Genomic DNA, 17,744 nt, shown 5'->3' with positions numbered 1-17,744 from the left:
TGTTAAAAAAAGGACTGAGTTAGGTTTGTCAAACCTAGTGACAACTCAAATATTGTGTTACTAGTCTCTTGGGATGAATGAAACATGAATCCTCCTGTTTTTCAGGTTAGCTAGAGTCTGAAAAGTGTCATATACCTAACAGTCTCTTTATTATCTAAATATCTAATGTATTTGCTCACTGAATAACAGAGAAAGGAAATTTCATTAGGATGTTTCTAAGTACTGATGTTTATGTAGGAGTCTAAATGACAAAATCTACAGGGGCACAACTTTCTAAATCTCAAAATCTAGGAAAAATGCAGTCAGACACAAAAATTTTTCCAGTGGTCAGTACAGCTCTAACATTTATTTTGTGATAATTTTCACACACAAGATACAGCACTTATTAAAGGTGGTAGATTATCATCCCTTGACACAGACCTTTATTTATAAAAGGAAGATGGGGAGAGAAGCCTCTATTTTCAATATGCACCCAAACAGAAAAAAAGGACTGAAAGCCACGTTAGTTGTCCTGAATATTTTTTTTGTCCTGAATATTTAAAAGTACTTGACAGTTGTAAAATGTGGTGTGAAATATTACCTTATATTTAAGAGTTTTAAATACCATTCCAAATATATTCATATCCATTGTCTACTTGTTTCTATGAGGTAATAAGAGTAAACAATATGCCATTTTAAGATTCAGGAACTAATGCACAGAGAAATTATTTATCTAAAGTCAAACAATCAAAGAACTCTGAGTTTCTACTTATGGGCTCTTTTCATCATATCAAAAAGATGAATTTAAAATGTAAATACCTGGGACACCTAGGTGGCTCAGTGGTTGAGCGTCTGCCTGCAGCTCAAGGTGTGATCCCGGGGGTCCCAGAATGGAGTCCCACATCAGGCTCCCCATAGGAAGCCTGCTTTTCCCTCTGCCTATCTGTCTCTATGTGTCTCTCATGAATAAATAAATAAAATCTTTAAAATAAATAAATAAAAATGTAAATACCTACAAGAACCAGGATAAGGCTGCCAGTTAATTGCCATTTCTGATAAAGTTTGGTATCTACGAAGAAGATAATATTAGCAGATATTCAACAAATATTTGGTGTCTACTATATGGCAAGTCTTATCAGACATGAGATTACTCTGCAGGAGAGGGGAGGCTGGAGTAAAAGTACCCAAGGTAGGGATGGTGGCAGTAGAATGGAAAGAGATGAAAAGAAAGTAGACAAGGAGATTAGCCACTTTTTTTTTTTTTTTTTACTGTTCTTTGTACTTAAATTCATTCATGAAATAATACTTATTTAGCACTTATCAAATACCAGATACTATTCTATGTTTCTGCATGAGTGAACAAAAGAGATAACTATCTTTATCATAAGGTTTACACTGGGGGGCACACAAAAGAAAGAAAAATATATAATGTATCAGATGATACTAAACACACTGGAGGGAAAAAAGAAAATAAACTGAGGAGGAAGATAAGAAGAGTTGGGGAAAGGGTGTGTGTGTGTGTGTGTGTGTGTAAGAAGTAGTTTGCTATTTTAAATAAAGAAAACAGTCAAAACCTTGCTGAAAAGGTGACCTCTGAGCTGTGACCTCAAAGATGTACAAGAGCAATCCATACAGATATAGATCTTCCTTGACTTATGATGGAGTTACATTCCAATAAAGGCACTGTAAGTTGAAGATAGTGTAGGTCAAAAATGCATTTAATATACCTAACCTACGAAACATCATAGCCTAGCTTAGCCTACCTTAACTGTGCTCTGAATGCTTGCATTAGCCTATAGTTGGGCAAAATCATCTAATACAAAATCTATTTGATAATAAACTACTGAAGAGCTCATGTAATTTACTGGATACTGTACTGGAAGTAAAAAACAGAATGGTTGTAGGGGTATAAGATACTTCTATCAGTTGGTTACCCTGTGACTGCGACTGACTGGGAGCTACAGCTGCTGCCACTACCTAGTACCACACAAGAGAGTGCTATACTGTGTGGATGGCTATCCCAGGAAAAGATCAAAATTCAAAATTCCAAGTACAATTTGTATTGAATGCTTATGGCTTTCACATTATCATAAAACTGAAAAATCACAAGCTGAACCATGATAAGTCAGGAACCACCTATATTTGGATGAAGAGCTTTATAGGTAGAAAAAAGAATAAATGCAAAGGAACGGAAGCAGAACTGTGGTACATTTGAAAAACAGCAAGGAAGGGGTGCAGCTAGAGTGGTATATGTAAAGGAAGTGAACAGTAAGAAATGAAGTAGATGTTCATCTTTACATACAACCTACTATCTCCATTTACTATGCTCCAAGTTCTTTCCAAGTTGGAATATATACAGAATGTATATTATATGTTCTAAAATTTCTTACAGTTGTAATGGTTGGGTGTTATTGAATACAATGATGAATAATAACATCATTTCATAAGACTCAAAACCCAAGTAATCATTCACCACTAGCTACTGAGTAGAATGGGTCAGATTTCCAATTCTGTCCAAAGAGAATCCTGTTGAGACGAACCTTTGTGGCTAGTTTCCTTTTTTTTTTTTTCTGAAAAGATTCTATTTATTTATTCATGAGAGACACACACACACACACAGAGGCAGAGACAAAAACAGGTTCCCTGCGGAGAGCCCAATGTGGGACTCAATCCCAGGACCCTGGGATCATGACCTGAGCCAAAGGTAGACGCTCAACCAGTGAGCCACCCAGGTGCCCCTGTGGTGAGTTTCCTAAGTTTCAACACAAACATACTCTACACCAAAAAGAGAATGGGAAGTTATACTCAGGTTTTGTTTGTATCATTTCATTGTATATCTTCAAATAATTAAAAGAGAGGGAAAAAATATTAGGCAAGTATATTAAAGAGTTCGCAGCTAAAACTCCACAAAGTGATAATATTAAATGATCCATATATATTATATATCTCAAAGACAGTTTTCTAGATTTCCCTCTCTGTTCACTCCATGGAAGTTAAGCCATTTAGGCTAGAACTCCATTACCCTGGTTAAATTTCCCCATAGAAAATATAAATTATCAGATTAGATTTTGAAAGGATGTTCACATTAGAATTCCCTAAAAAAAAAAGATATAAAATTTTCAGTAAAGACAAAGTGATCTGCTTCTTAGAGAACACCTGATAGAACAAACTGAAATTTAATGGAAATTTTCTGTGTTACCACAGGCCAAGTCTATTTACATTACCTTCTTTTTAATCTACATGTTTTGCAATAGGGTTCTGTTACAGGTCTATGAGTAGAGCAGAGGCTAAGTTCTAACTAACCCCAGGGTGTCCAAAAGGGCAAATTTTTCTTTTCATTTTCTCATGTAAACCAAAATGATTAAGAACAAATCAGAAATAGTTCCTATTATTAAGTATCACATGCATATTCTATATATAGACATGACAAGTAAAATGTGTTCCTGTCTTTATTTTTTTTTTGTTCTTTTTTTTTTTGTTCCTGTCTTTATACACCATTCCTAAAACATGCTTTCAAAATAGTTACGATTAATTTAGCCTAAACAAGTTCATTTAAAGGATTCTTAAAAGGTTAGTGATTCCATACTACAAACTTATGTGTTACACACAAAGGTTATCTTCCAGCTGTGAATAATAGCTGGATAGTTAAGAGAAAGTACCAAGCCTAGAAAGATACCATTTTTCAACCATTAACCTTTAAGTAAACGATTAGCAATGTTTTTCAATGAAAAATAATGAGCCTGAAATTCACTTCTACATTTTGAACTTTTAAAACATTTGACTAGACCTATTATTTCAGAAATACATACATACACACCACGTATGTAGTAAATAGTTTTAAAAAGTAAGTCTACCTTCCACCCTCAGCCCAAGTGTCCCAGGTCCTTTTTCAGAAACAATCACTGTTACCTATCCAAAGATAGTCTCTGTACATATAAAAGGGGGAGCAGGTATATGTGCATATTTTAAACTATATTTTTAAAGAACAGTCACTTCTTTTCAAAAATACTCATGGAAAGGGACATCTGGCTGGGTCAGTAGGAGGAGCATGCCACTCTTGATCTCGGGGTCATGATTTCAAGCCCCATGTAGGGTGTCGAGATTACTTAAAAAATAAATAAAACTTAAAAAAAATACTTATGGGGGCACCTGGGTGGCTTAGTCGGTTAGGCTTCCAACTCTTGGCCTCAGCTCAGGTCTTGATCTCAGGGTCCTGAGGTCAAACCCCACATTGGGCTCCACACCCAGTGTGAAGCCTACTTTAAAAAAAAGAATTTATTATTTATGGAATAAATTTATGGAATAACAGAATAATGAAAATATCACCACCTTAAATTTATACAGTACTTTACAGTTTTGAAAGCACTTTCAAGTATATTTGTTCACTGATCTTCAAAACTAACATCCCTTGGTAAACATATTTCTACTTCAAAGAATCATCTAATTGAGTCATTTACTATATCCATCTCTCTTAGGAAAGTAACACTCAAATCAACCCCAAATGAGATTAACTGAAGAAACAAAAAAAAGCAACACACATCCAAGGAGGTTAACTATCTTTTGTTGGTGGCATTATCTGCTTTCTCAGATCTACAGTCTATAATTTACTCTAATTTTTAAAATTTCAACTGGCATCAGTATCACGGAAACATTTCAGAGTTACCATACACATATTTCTACATTAGTTCCTCTATTTTAGCTTATTATTGCCAATATATTTGAATATGAAAACCATTCTCTATTCCTTACCTATTCCCACCACATCCATAACACATGGAATTAATCCTACTAAGGGTCTCGTTTCATTAACATAAGAGCAGTATCAATCTTCCTATTTTGGTTCTATAATACAACAATCCTTCCATGCTGATGATACCACTAGTTGATTTAGGCCTCCTAAAAGTGGATTAATGAGTCACAAGAAGATGTAGCACTTAATTTCTGGCTAAATACAAACACCAAACATTATATTTCCAAGTATGAAACCAGCTGATGTCAGGGCACCAACATCCCTCTCTCTGAAACAAATAAAATCTTAAAAAAAAAAAAAAAGAAAAAAGAAGAAAAATAAACTAGTTGATGTCTGAAGTGATGGAGATATGATTAAATGAAAATGGCATAGGGCATTTGGGTGGCTTAGTGATTGAGCATCTGCCTTTGGCTCAGGTCGTGATCACGGGGTCCTGCACTGGGCTCCCCACAGGGAGCCTGCTTCTCCCTCTACCTATGTCTCTGCCCGCTGTGTCTCTCGTGAATAAATAAAATCTTTATTTTTAAAAAAGGCATTAAAAAAAGATGTTGTGCATATTTCCATGACTTAAAAGCATCCATCCAGTACAGACTCCCTTGCCCATATATTTCAGGTTTTAAATTACATATAATACTTCACTGTACCCATATAGTACATTAAAAAGGTTCAAAATATATTTTTTAAAACTGTGGTAAAATCTTTTTTTTAAGAATTTATTTATTTATTTATTTATTTATTTATTTATTTATTTATTTATTTATGACACACACAGAGAGAGAGAGCCAGAGACACAGGCAGAGGGAGAAGCAGGCTCCATGCAGGGAGCCTGATGCGGGACTCAATCCCAGGTCTCCAGGATCAGGCCCTGGGCTGAAGGCAGATGCTCAACTGCTGAGCCACCTGGACTGCCCTAAACTGTGGTAAAATCTAAGTAAAATCTACTATTTTGGCCTTCAGAACACTTTCCAAAACCAAACAGTTTTCCAAACACTTTTCCAAAACACTTCAAAACACTTTCCCTAATTAAAATGGAAGTGAAAGATTCCTCCTCCTTTAAGTGGTAAGAATACATTCATAGGAAAATTAAGTAAGTCATATATATTATTTCAAGTCATAATCCCCAAAGAAATCAGAGAGAAATTCAAAAGAAGGGGCATCTGGGTGATTCAGTCAGTTAAACATCCAACTCTTGATTTTACCTCAGGTCATGACCTCAGGGTTCTGAGACTGAGCCCCAAATCAGGTGTGGAGTCTACTTGAGACTCTCACTCCCTCTGGTCCTCCCTTACCCCTCTTAAATGCCTACTCTCTCAAAAAAACTTTTTCCAAAAGAAACTCTTTTTGAAAAAAAGTTTATATTATGAACTCAAATTATGATCAATACCTCCCTAAATCTTAAGTTTCTTTTGCTGATACAAAACTGATACCAAATGGTAGGACACTACCAACGTATGAAGGGCAAGAATAATGTTTTTAGACAATCATATTTTCAAGTGCTCTACAAGTGTGGATTAAATGATTTCAACAAATCAATGGCTGAACTGTGTGTGTGTGGGAGCCCACAAGTCCTATTTCTCAGTCATTCATGTTTTCACAGGCCAACTCAAGGTATACTGTATGATTTTATATTTTATGTTTTCTTCATATGAAAAAAAGTATTTCAAGATTTTATTTTTTTAAGAGAGAGAGAGCACATGTGCAAGTGAGAAGCAGGGGAAGGGGCAGAGGGAGAGGGAGAAGCAGACTCCCTACTGAGCAGGGAGCCCTATTTGGGGCTGGATCCCAGCTCCTGGGATCATGACCTAAGACAAAGGCAGATGCTGAACCGACTGAGCCACCCAGGTGCCCCTTAAAAATTTTAATATAGCAAGAGAGAACATTCAAATCAAGGAAAAAAATGTGGTATGAACTGAAAAAGCATCAAGGTATCATTAATTTGATGTTATTTTAATTATCTTTGTTTGATATGGAGAGTACATTTTGTGTTGCTATACCTGTCCTAAAGAACTTCAGCCTCTCATGAAAATGTTAAAAATAAATGTGAACCCCAAACTGAGATAGCACTTTAGTTCCATATCGGGAAAATTAAAGTCCAAGTTATCTTAGAACAAACTGTACAGCATTGTATTTCATGTTAAAAGGGTCAGGAGGAGATCCCTGGGTGGCTCAGCGGTTTGGCACCTGCCTTTGGCCCAGCGCATGATCCCGGAGACCCAGGATCGAGTCCCGTGTCGGGCTCCTGGCATGGAGCCTGCTCCTCCCTCTGCCTGTGTCTCTGCCTCTCTCTCTCTATGTCTATCATAAAACAAAAACAAAAACAAAAACAAAAACAAAAAACAAAACAAAAAAACAAACTTTAAAAGGGTCAGGAAACATATATTCACATTTTCTTACACATGTATGAACAAACACTAGAAAGATAAATGAGAAACTGGTTACCGAAGGAGGTAGGGATATAAACCAGGAGAAAAGACAGAGCTGGAAGCAAGGTTTCACAGGTAATTTTTTTTTTTTTTTAAGATTTATTTGTTTGAAGGGAGGAGTGGACAAAAGGAGAGGCAAGGGAGTGGGGCTTGATCTTACAACCCTGAGATCACAATCCTAAAATCACGACCTGAGCAAGGACCAAGAGTGAGACGCTTAACCAACTGTGCTGCCCAGGTGCCCCCATAGTAGGTAATTTTTAATTTTTGAACTTATAAAAATCATTACCATTCAAAAGTAAAATAAAAGGGTATAATATTTTACTGGAATAATCTATCTTCAAACCATTTCTCAAAGCCCCCTGAGCTTTTATCGTACCTCCTAAAAAATTGAAGTTCCTGCAAAAAAGGGAAAAGACTGATTTTCTATTACCCATATAAAAGATAGGGAAGAGGGGAGGTTAGAGCCAAAGTTACTTAAGACCTTCTGAATGTGTAACTCATTGTATTTAAGCTCTTTAACATTATTATAGAAACTTAAGAGTAACTTTTTCTCTTTCATAAAAGTTCTTTTAAAAAGGTAGTACATTCTAAAGGTTCATAAAAATGCATGTAGTTAACTTCAACCTACTAAATTAAATATGGCTTTATTGAATCAACTATCTTATTCAAACCAATGTTTCTCTGGCCAAAGAAAAAGAACTTCAATTGCAAGAAACACTTACCAAGTTTGACTGATAAATTTAAACCCTATTGGACATTAATTTCAACCGCAGGGGAAAAGAGCTGCTCTAAGAAGTTACGCAAGTGTCTTACTATACTATTTTCTATAACCATGTATACACATATTGGGAAACATCAGAGACCATGACAGTAGAATGACTAATACACCAGAAGCTCATGGAGACAGTTGGTGTGGGGAAACAGAATGGGTTTGGAATTACTAAGTTTGAACCTGACTCTACCCTCCTGATTTGGATAAATGACCTAACTTCTCCAAATCTGTTCCTTTAGTGACAAAATGAAGCTGATACCACCTAACTTGAACATCTGTTGGAGAATCACATGATAATCCACATTGGCAGGTTCCAGATTATTCTGACTGGCTCATGCAGAGCCTTGGGGCAGAAAGAAAAAGTTTCGTTAGTACATATGTTTAAAGTCACATGTGAGAAAACTATGTAGAAAGAAAATAACCTAAAGTGACAAAGAAAAAAGAGGAATTTTCTGGGAGTCAGGTAACTGGAATCTAGTCAAAAAGAATTATTGAACATATCTTTTTAAAAATGAAGCTTTTTACTTCATCTATTTCTTCATTTACTTCCTCCTTTTACAAGTTCAGATGTGAACATGTATTAGCCAACCTAGAGGAATCATTTGAATACTCTAGAGAAAATATCCGGTTTAAGTAAACATGGCTATCAAACTTAAGATAAAAATAATTTAAATTAGATATTAGGTTTAAAATCACTGCAAACATTTATAAATATTTCCTTTCAAAAAATTTCCAACAGAATTTATAGATGATCATATGAATATTCTTTTTTGTTAAAATAGGAAATTGCTTTTAAAATATGAGATCATCTTAAGACATTTCTATACTTGTGGAAGATTATTTCTTATTGGCAAAAATACTTGTTACTAAAGTTGTAATCATATGAAATTGCTATTATTCAATTTTTATTATTATTATTCAATTCAATTGACCTACAAAAACCTAATTTCACTTTCAGTGTTCAATCTCAAGAAACATATGGGTTAAGCTGAAAAGACAGAAGAGAGGTACAGTGCATTCACTGAAATTAAAAAAAGAAAACTGACATAACTATTCATTTCTCCTTCATATTTCAGCACCTAAACAGATTGAAACAATTAATATTATTTCTTCAATTCATTATTGAACAGATGCTATATTGAGGGCATGTGATAGAAAACAAATTTCCTTAGATTTGGCTCTAACCATTCAGTATAGGACCCAGAAACCACATTAAAATGGAGGGGAGGAGTGACAGAAAAGAGGAGTTAAAGAGGTTATTTCTTTTAATGTTTTATATAATGTACTTTTTATTTCTTCATGTTCCAGAGAAGACTGTTCCTAATTCTCCCAAAGTGTCTTTTCTATAAATCACAGCAGGACATATAGCATAAAGTGAAAAGCATGAAGTTCAAAAAAATAATTGGAAGAAAAATATTGGTAGCAAAGCACCTACACTATTTGCTAATTAGAAAATTATCACCTGGAAAAAAAAAAAAAAGAAAAAAGAAAATTATCACCTGGCTCTGAACTATTTCAGACACCCTTGTGCAGAATAATTACTGACCTGAGAATCTACATATCTGCTTATTTTTATTTATTTATAAAAGATGTTATGTATTTATTCATGAGAGACACAGCAAGAGAGGAAGAGACATAGGCAGAAGGAGAAGCAGGCTCCCTCCAGGGACCCTGACGCAGGACTTGGTCCCAGAACCTTGGGATCACGATCTGAGCCAAAGGCAGATGCTCCACCACTGAGCCACCCAGGGGCCCCCATATCTGCTTTTTAAATGTACTACATATTTGGAAATATATAAACCAGAGGTTGTTCAAAGAGAAACAAAAAATGATTCTTTTACAATTGCTTAGAAGAAATTTGGGGGCTTCTTGGCCCACTACCCCCAACACAAATAGTTAGACTTGGGGGAAGAGAAGCAAGGGAAATTTATTTTACTACTTCTAAAAAGCCCATTAGGCTTGGGAATCCAATGATAAAATTTGACACGTGGATGGGCCAAAAGCTTTGCTCATTTCTGCCCCGAGTGCACACTTTCTACACTGAGGTCACTTGTGAAGAACTAAAACATCTTCTCTTTAGATAATAACACATTTTAGGATTTAACAATTCTGACTAACAACCAAGAAAGTGAAGCATGCCTACCGATTTACCATTTGTTTAAGTTTCTCCCTGCAGAGAATGAACTGCAACACAATTCAGCCACCAACTTCTAACTTTTTTGAATAGGCTTTTTAAAGAACAGAATGATTTTTGAAATAAAGCTCAACTCTCAGCACACCTCTTTCCAAACTAGTTCCTGCACCAGCTAAAAAGAGAGCTCCACGACTGGGTCAAGAGAGGGCTGGCCTCCGCTGGAGCTGATTTAGAAAATCAGCAGCCCCTCTTCCAAGAGAGCTTTGCCTTTTTTTTTTTTTTTTTTAAAGTTTGAATTTCTTAGGTTAAAAGAACTTTTCCCTCAAAGCTGCACAAATGGAACCTGCTTTCCAAGCAGAATTCTGTAAAAAATTGATTTGTGAGCCTTCCGGTTACTGCTTTTCACAGAACTCCTTCATTAAGTATGCAAATTTCTTAACATGACCACTCACTTTAACATTTTCATGCAGGTCTTGCTTATTTATTTTTTTTTGGAAGTTTTCCCCAGTTTAAAACTAAATTTTGTACAAAAAGTACTGATTCCACAGACCAATAAGGCTTTTCTTATCTCGGTCAACAAGCTGCTAGATTAATTGCTAATTAAAAATGCACTTTTTACCCACTATTGTCTTTCACGCACACTCCTTTGGAAACTGTATCTCAGAAGCCAACTATAACTTCCACCAAATTCACAGATGACAGGTTTGGTTTTAGGGGAACAAAATCTGGAGTTGCCGGTGCAGTCAGCCTGAAACCTTTGTGTCTGTCAGACGAAAGAACAAAAGGCAGCGCTTCCTCCCCCAACCCCTCCTCAGCTCTGGAGGAAGGCAGGCTTGACAGAACAGTTCTAGAGAAAAAGGAAACCATGCGGAATCTAGTGAGTTTCCCCTAAACACACACACAAAGCTACCCAAGCTACCCACCTTGGATAGCTGCCTCCTGAGGCTAAAGCGTTGAACCATGGTCACCCTGAGTAATCTTCACACAAAGCAATCCACGAAGGGAAGGGTGTTGTGTTTTGTTTTGTTTTTAAAAAACAGCTTCTTGGAAAAGTCGGTGGCAAAACATTTTGAAGACTGTCACAAAAGTCCAAAGAATTTCCCTGGGAGTCTTAGCAAACTTGGAACCACTTCATTGTTCCATCGGGAGATACTGCAAAGCCTACGTCGGAGAGGGCGGGCGGACCCGCGGCAGGGAGGGGCGGAATCCCGGAGCTGCTGCGCCCAGTGCCAAGCTCGGTTGGACTTCCTGTGAGTCAGCCGTGAGGGTCTAGACAGAGGGACCACTCCTCCTCTCTCCACCAAATCCTCAGCCCAGGATGCCGCTGTGGTGTCACCTAAGACTCCGGGGGGCCGAACCTGATGTTCTGGTCGGTATGGGGCCAGGAGTGGCGCACTGGGGTTAGAAAGCATCAGCTTCAAGCAGAAACCTGGCAACCGCAGCAATTCCTCCCACCAGAAAGCCCTCCCAGTGGAGGAGGTCTCCTGCAAAGAGTGACATCCCCTTCTCAATCTCCACCTCAGGTGATCTGCTGGGTAAAATGGTGTGAATAAAAGGAGGTGGCAAAAAGCCCCTGCCTGTACCAGCTCTGCTCGAGGAGACTCCTCCCAGCTGGGCTCGGCAGCTGTCCGGCTTTGTCTAAGGTAATTGGCCAAGCCTTTCCTCTTATTCACAGGGAGGAGTCCCGCCCTGGGAAGGAATGTCAGGTGCAGAGACGCATACTTGGTGAGTGACTTCAACTTCGTTACAGGGTGACTTCAACTTCCTTACCAAGTTAAACAAACTAGGGCTGCCTCCTGAGCTAATTGACTTCTCTCATTAAAACAATGTAATTTAAAAAAATTTACACACATAGCAAACAAAAGGAACAGGTCAGGGTGAATTAATGTAGGTAAAGAGGTATGAAAATGATAATCCTAAGGGCAGTTGCAAAGATAAAATATTTTGCTATCATTTGCCAGTCTCTTCCTGTTTGATTCTGCTGCCAGACAACCAATGTAAGGACAAAGCATCATTTGAGTGAAATTTCCATTCTACATACTCCTCTCTGAATTGTTCATGACTCCTAAGTGATTTTTAAAACTGACCAGGGCAGAACTTGTTGGTACATATTAATTTTCCTTGCTCTAGTGATTCTCAATCTTGTAAGTATGATTACATCTTATGCTACATATAGACTTTGCTGGAATGAACCCACTATGTGCAGTCCCTGTGTTAGGCATTTCACATCTATCATCCTATTTATTTCTTAAACACCTCTGTGAAATAATATCCCAATTCTTCAGATAAGTAAAGCAGGAATATTCTTAAACATCAGTATTATTATGAGAAAACCATATAGTGTTACTATTTTTTTCTTTGTGCAAAAAAAGTGAAAAAAGGGTTTGAAAAGACAAATCTTTTATACAATGGTTATTCTCAATTATGCTCTTTTCACACACTCCAGTTTCCAACTATCACCAAATATGATGCACAATTTTAAAAACCTCACCTAAAATATCACACACATATTTCACAATATCTTTGGAAGAGTAGGAAACAGATTCGAACAAGTAACAGGATGCCATAGCTCCAAATAAATCATTCTAACCAATTATATATATAAATTAAGTGGAAAAGGGTTGAATATATTTAAACTTTTTGTGAAATTCCAAAGGTAAGAAAACTTTAATCAACAACTATGACTAAAAAAAAGGCTCCTTTCACATCTAAGGCTCAGAGTAACCTAATATTTAAACTGACTGAAATTTAAGTCCAAGTGAAAGGTAGGCTGACAGAGAACCTGAGTTCTGTTTATGTTTTGTTCCTTGTTTTGTTTTCTTTTGTTTTTAAAGGGTAAGAATACTAGTACTTCCAACTTTTCCCTACAAGAATGAAACCGAAAACACAGAAAATTTCTCCTGGGAATGAAGAAAGACCTAATGAGATGCTGGTGTGGAAATAATGAAGTTCCTTAGAGAAAGACATACTGTTTTAAATATAAACATGAGGTGTTTCTGATATAATCAACTGGAATCCTAGATAATTGCTAGATTGCAAAGAATTGCAAGATTCTTTCTAACCCACACCTCCCAAAGAAAGGAAAGAAGAAAAGGAATTAGAAAAAACTGGGATACTTGGGTGGCTCAGCGGTTGAGCGTCTGTCTGCCTCAGGGCATGATCCTGGGATCCTGGATCCAGTACCAGTCCTGAGTCCCACATCGGGCTCCCTGCAGGAAGCCTGCTTCTCCCTCTGCCTGTGTCTCTGCCTCTCTGTGTCTCTCATGAATAAATAAATAAAATCTTAAAAAAAAAAAAGGAATTAGAAAAAACTGTCAAAAGTCTACATACCTAGATACACAGAAAATGTCAACTATGAATTGAACAGGATATAAATCCTCAAAGTCCAGATACACATAAAAAGACTTACAGATTAAAAGAATGGTGTCTTCATTCTGGGAGGAATTTACTCATTTTTTTGTCTATTAAAATAAACACAAACCTCTAATTGTTCAAATGCAACAAGACCTATTAAAAATCATTTGAGTGTATGCATGCAATCCAATCATTGATAAGATGACAAAAAACTAAAAAGAACTTCAATAAACATAGCTGTTAGGAGAAAAATTAGAATCCCTGAATATGATCTATTTTGAGGTGTCCAACAGCAAAGGATGAAAATAGTAGACCAAGATAAAAGGTTATGAAAGAATAGCTAGAAAGACAGAAATGTATAACCTAGAGAAAAATCAACAGCTCTGCAATCATTCTTTTATTACTCCAAGACCTGAATAAACAATGTCCTTTTCAGTAATCTGTGAAAATCCACAACCCCCATACTGTATGTGGAAACAGACAGGAACTGTCCATGGGCTTCTTAATCTTTTTGGATCACACACTCTTTGTGGATCTGTTAAAAGCTATGAACTCAGTCACAGGAGTGACATACACGAAAATCATGAATGGACATACTGTTTTTTTGACACAATTCCAAATGGTTAATGGATTCCCCTAAAGCTTATCTACATACCTCATTTTAAGAACTCTTGTTTCCTTGGGGTGCTTGGTGGCTCAGTGGTTAAGTACCTGACTCTTCATTTTGGCTCAAGTCATGATCTCAGGGTTGTGAGATTGACCTCTGCACTGGGCTTTCAAGGAATATGAAGACTGCTTGAGATCTCTCTCTCCCTCCTCGTCTGCCCCTCCCTCCCCTGCTTGCATGCTCTCTCAAAAACAACACAAAACAAAACCCCACAAACTCTTGTTCCATTCATAAATAAAAACGAGATGAACATCAATCACTAAGCAATCCTGTCTTATGTTTTCCATCATAGGTAAGAGTTCTAAGTTGATTTGGGAAACAGAAAAAAAGTCTGCCTTTGACATATTGGCCCCAGTTCCCCAAACATTTTCCTTGTCAAATAATCCACTTCCAAAGCCACAAATAGTCTTTAGGAAATGGTATTTTATTTGCCTTAGTTTTTATTTTGTAGAAAAACAAAGAAAAATATTTTATTCTCCTTGTTTTATCCATATTCATCATCTCTAACCCCACACTAGGGATAATATTAGTACTTATCTTATTATACACTGTCCTGCATATGTATAAATATATGTAAGTCTGTTTGATTTAACTAAAACTATACTGCTTTCTGATTTGCTTTATCACTTAAAAAGTCCAAAACAGAAGCACCTGGATGGCACAGTCAGTTAAGCAGCTGACTCCTGGTTTCAGCTCAGGTCGTGATCTCAGGGTCATAATCTTAGGGTCGTGAAATTGAGCCCTCTGTCGGGCTCCACACCAAGTGTGGAGTCTACTTGGATTCTCTTCTTCTCCCTTTGCCCCTCACCCACCTCTCTAAAATAAATAAATGTTTAAAAAAATTCCTAAACAACAACAGAAACATACAAATACCTTGGATAAATATTTATAAAACTTAAATAATCATCCCAATTTAGCTGGTTTCTATATTTGAAACACTTCTCTCTCCTCCTTTTGTATCATCTTCATTCTTAAAATTCTGTATAAACACATTTTTAAATAAGTTGATATTAAAGTTGTATACTACTGAATATCATGTAGTACGAACTGCACTTTTATAGAGAAGTAAACTAAAATTCAAAGAGGTTTTCAAACCTGCCCCTAAATCACAGAGATATTATTAGAGTTGGTACTAGAACTAAATACAAATTTCACTACATTTGCTGTTTCCATTACATACTTCCTATTTTTAATAATTTAAAACGCACTAAAGACAAACACTACTTAAGACATTCATGCAGTAAACTTTTTTTGAAACTGAATAATGATTCTATTTAAAAAAATGTGAACCTTTACACTTTGAGTCTCCCCAAAGCTTGGCACAACTGAAGTAATATGCTTAACAGTTCCTTTCCCTATCTCCTTGGTGTCCATTCTTGTAAGAGAGTAATAATAAATAAATCATATTGTTCAAACATCATTGTGGGTTTTAACCAGAGTCCTGTGATAAACCAGAAGTAACAGCAGCCAGAAGTAACAATGCTAGCTAGCTACCAGTCAATAAACAAAGCATAAAAATTTAATGGGCTTTCATTATCCAATGCCACGTCATTTCAGAAAGCCCCCTTTCATTCATGCACTAAACAAGTATTTTATGACACCCTTTACTTTTAAGGAGGTTACATTGTAGTCAGGAAATAGAAAACATAAACAATTGTCATTAATGTGGCAAGTGCTGTAATAGCAGGAATAGCAATGGAGTGATGAACTTTCATGGGACAAAAAAAATCTTAAGCCTGGAGTCTTTAAGGTTTGAGAGGAATTTTGCAAATGGACAAAGATGGAGGAGGGCATTCCATGCAGCAGAAAAAATACAAGTTAAGGACACAGAAGTGTGATTCAAGTGGTAAGTAAAACTCAGTTTCTCACATTAATAAGGCAACATATTGTTAGCTGGCAGTGTTCAGAATTCTTTTGTTTGTGGAATGGGATTAACTGTAACGAAATTCAGTTATTCCTCCTTTCTAAGTTGCACATTTGTTTACCATTTTTCTATAAACTGCCAAATGAGAAATCTTTAACAAATAATAATGTGACAGGTTCTCTCTTTATAGAAGTTATGACTTTTATTTACTGTCTGCCTTTAAAGCAAGTAAGAAGGAAATCTACTTTCAAAAAAATTTAGTAAATAATGCTGTCAACCTTGGACTCCTATGGCAATTCAGGCCCCTTAAATGATATGGGATTTCTATCTTGCAAAAACAAATTTCATTTGGCAATCCCACAATAGGTAACAATACAGATACCACGTTTTATCCACATAGAACAGATTAAGTAATTTGTGTAGTTATTTATAAAAGTCCAAGCCACTGTCAATATAAATAACCCTGAAGGCAGTACCTTTTACTAAGTAGTAAAAAGATGTCGATGATCAAAAAATTTGAATACTTCTTATAGTCAATTCCATAACTAATTCATTGTGATGGCTGATTTAAAGAGCAGTCAACCACATCAAATAGCATTTTTATTTTGGTGAACTAGGCATGGCTCTTTCAAATATGCTAAATTAAGGTTGCCTCCTTTTTATATCAGCAGTGTCTTAAGAGTTTGCATTTATTTACCCCAAAAACCTCATGCCACGTATCACCTACAGTAAATGCATACAAGGGAGAGGGAGAAAAGAAAAGGTAGAAGAGGGAGACAAAAAAGAGTTTATGTGCTTACCAAGTGCCAAACAACTAAAGAAACTATTATCTATTATGTTGCAAAGAATACTACAATTGTAAATATGGAATAATTAAACACTACAAAAACAAGTCCTTAAAACAGTTTATAATGTATTCCAGGTGCTGGTCCCTGCTTTCCCTTTCCAGACTACTTTTTTTTTTCTTTAAGATTTATTTATTTATGATATATATATATATAGAGAGAGAGGCAGAGACACAGGAGGAGGGAGAAGCAGGCTCCATGCAGGGAGCCCGACACGGGACTCGATCCCGAGACTCCAGGATCGCGCCCTGGGCCAAAGGCAGGCGCCAAACCGCTGAGCCACCCAGGGATCCCCCCTTTCCAGACTACTTTAAACTTAACACAAATTTCAGCTTACATGTCTGTACCTTTAGGAAAGCCTTCTCTATCAACCCTCACCAACCCCTTTCTCTACCTTACCAAATGATTCTTCCTTACTACACTGTACAATAGTCCTTCCCCTTAACTGTGGAGGATACTTTCAAGACCCCCCATGGATGCCTAAAACTGTGGATAGTACTAAACCCTATATATATAATGTGTTTTCCTAGACATACACATTTATGATAAAATTTATAAATTAGGCAGTTAGAAATTAACAATAACCAGTAACAAAATAGAACATTACGTCCATATATTGTAATAAAAGTTATGTGAATTTGGTCTTCCAAAATATCTTATTGTACTGCACCCATCCTTCTTGTTGATGGATCTGAGATGATAAAATGTCTACACGAGATGAAGTGAGGTGAATGATGTAGGCATCGTGACTACTATCCTGACCTTAGGGGCCCTGGGTGGCTCAGTTGGTTAAGTGTCCAACTCTCGACTACAGCTCAGGTCCTGAGATCAAGCCCCACATCAGGCTCCATGTTCAGCAGGGAGTTTGCTTGAGCTCCTCTCTCCTTCTGCCCTTCTCCCCTGCCTGTGCACTCTCTCTCTCTCTTGCTCTCACTCTTTCTCTAAAATAAATC

General features: G+C 36.6%; 1 protein-coding gene and 1 long non-coding RNA gene across 6 annotated transcripts in view; one reads left to right on the top strand and one right to left on the bottom strand.

Moving 5' to 3' along the window:
- The window catches only part of TMCC1 (transmembrane and coiled-coil domain family 1), a 241,381-nt gene that overhangs the window by 104,876 nt on the left and 118,761 nt on the right, over window positions 1-17,744 (bottom strand). The window lies entirely within an intron of this gene.
- Window positions 11,150-14,338, top strand: LOC140609801 (uncharacterized). The gene is made up of 3 exons (XR_012011521.1): window positions 11,150-11,584; window positions 11,737-11,786; window positions 12,896-14,338. It is a non-coding gene; the product is annotated as an uncharacterized lncRNA (long non-coding RNA).

Source organism: Canis lupus, chromosome 19, assembly GCF_048164855.1.
Source record: "Canis lupus baileyi chromosome 19, mCanLup2.hap1, whole genome shotgun sequence".
Lineage (NCBI taxonomy): Eukaryota > Metazoa > Chordata > Mammalia > Carnivora > Canidae > Canis > Canis lupus.
The sequence above is the reverse complement of the archived record's forward strand: the minus strand, read 5'-3'. Positions and strand labels throughout refer to the sequence as shown.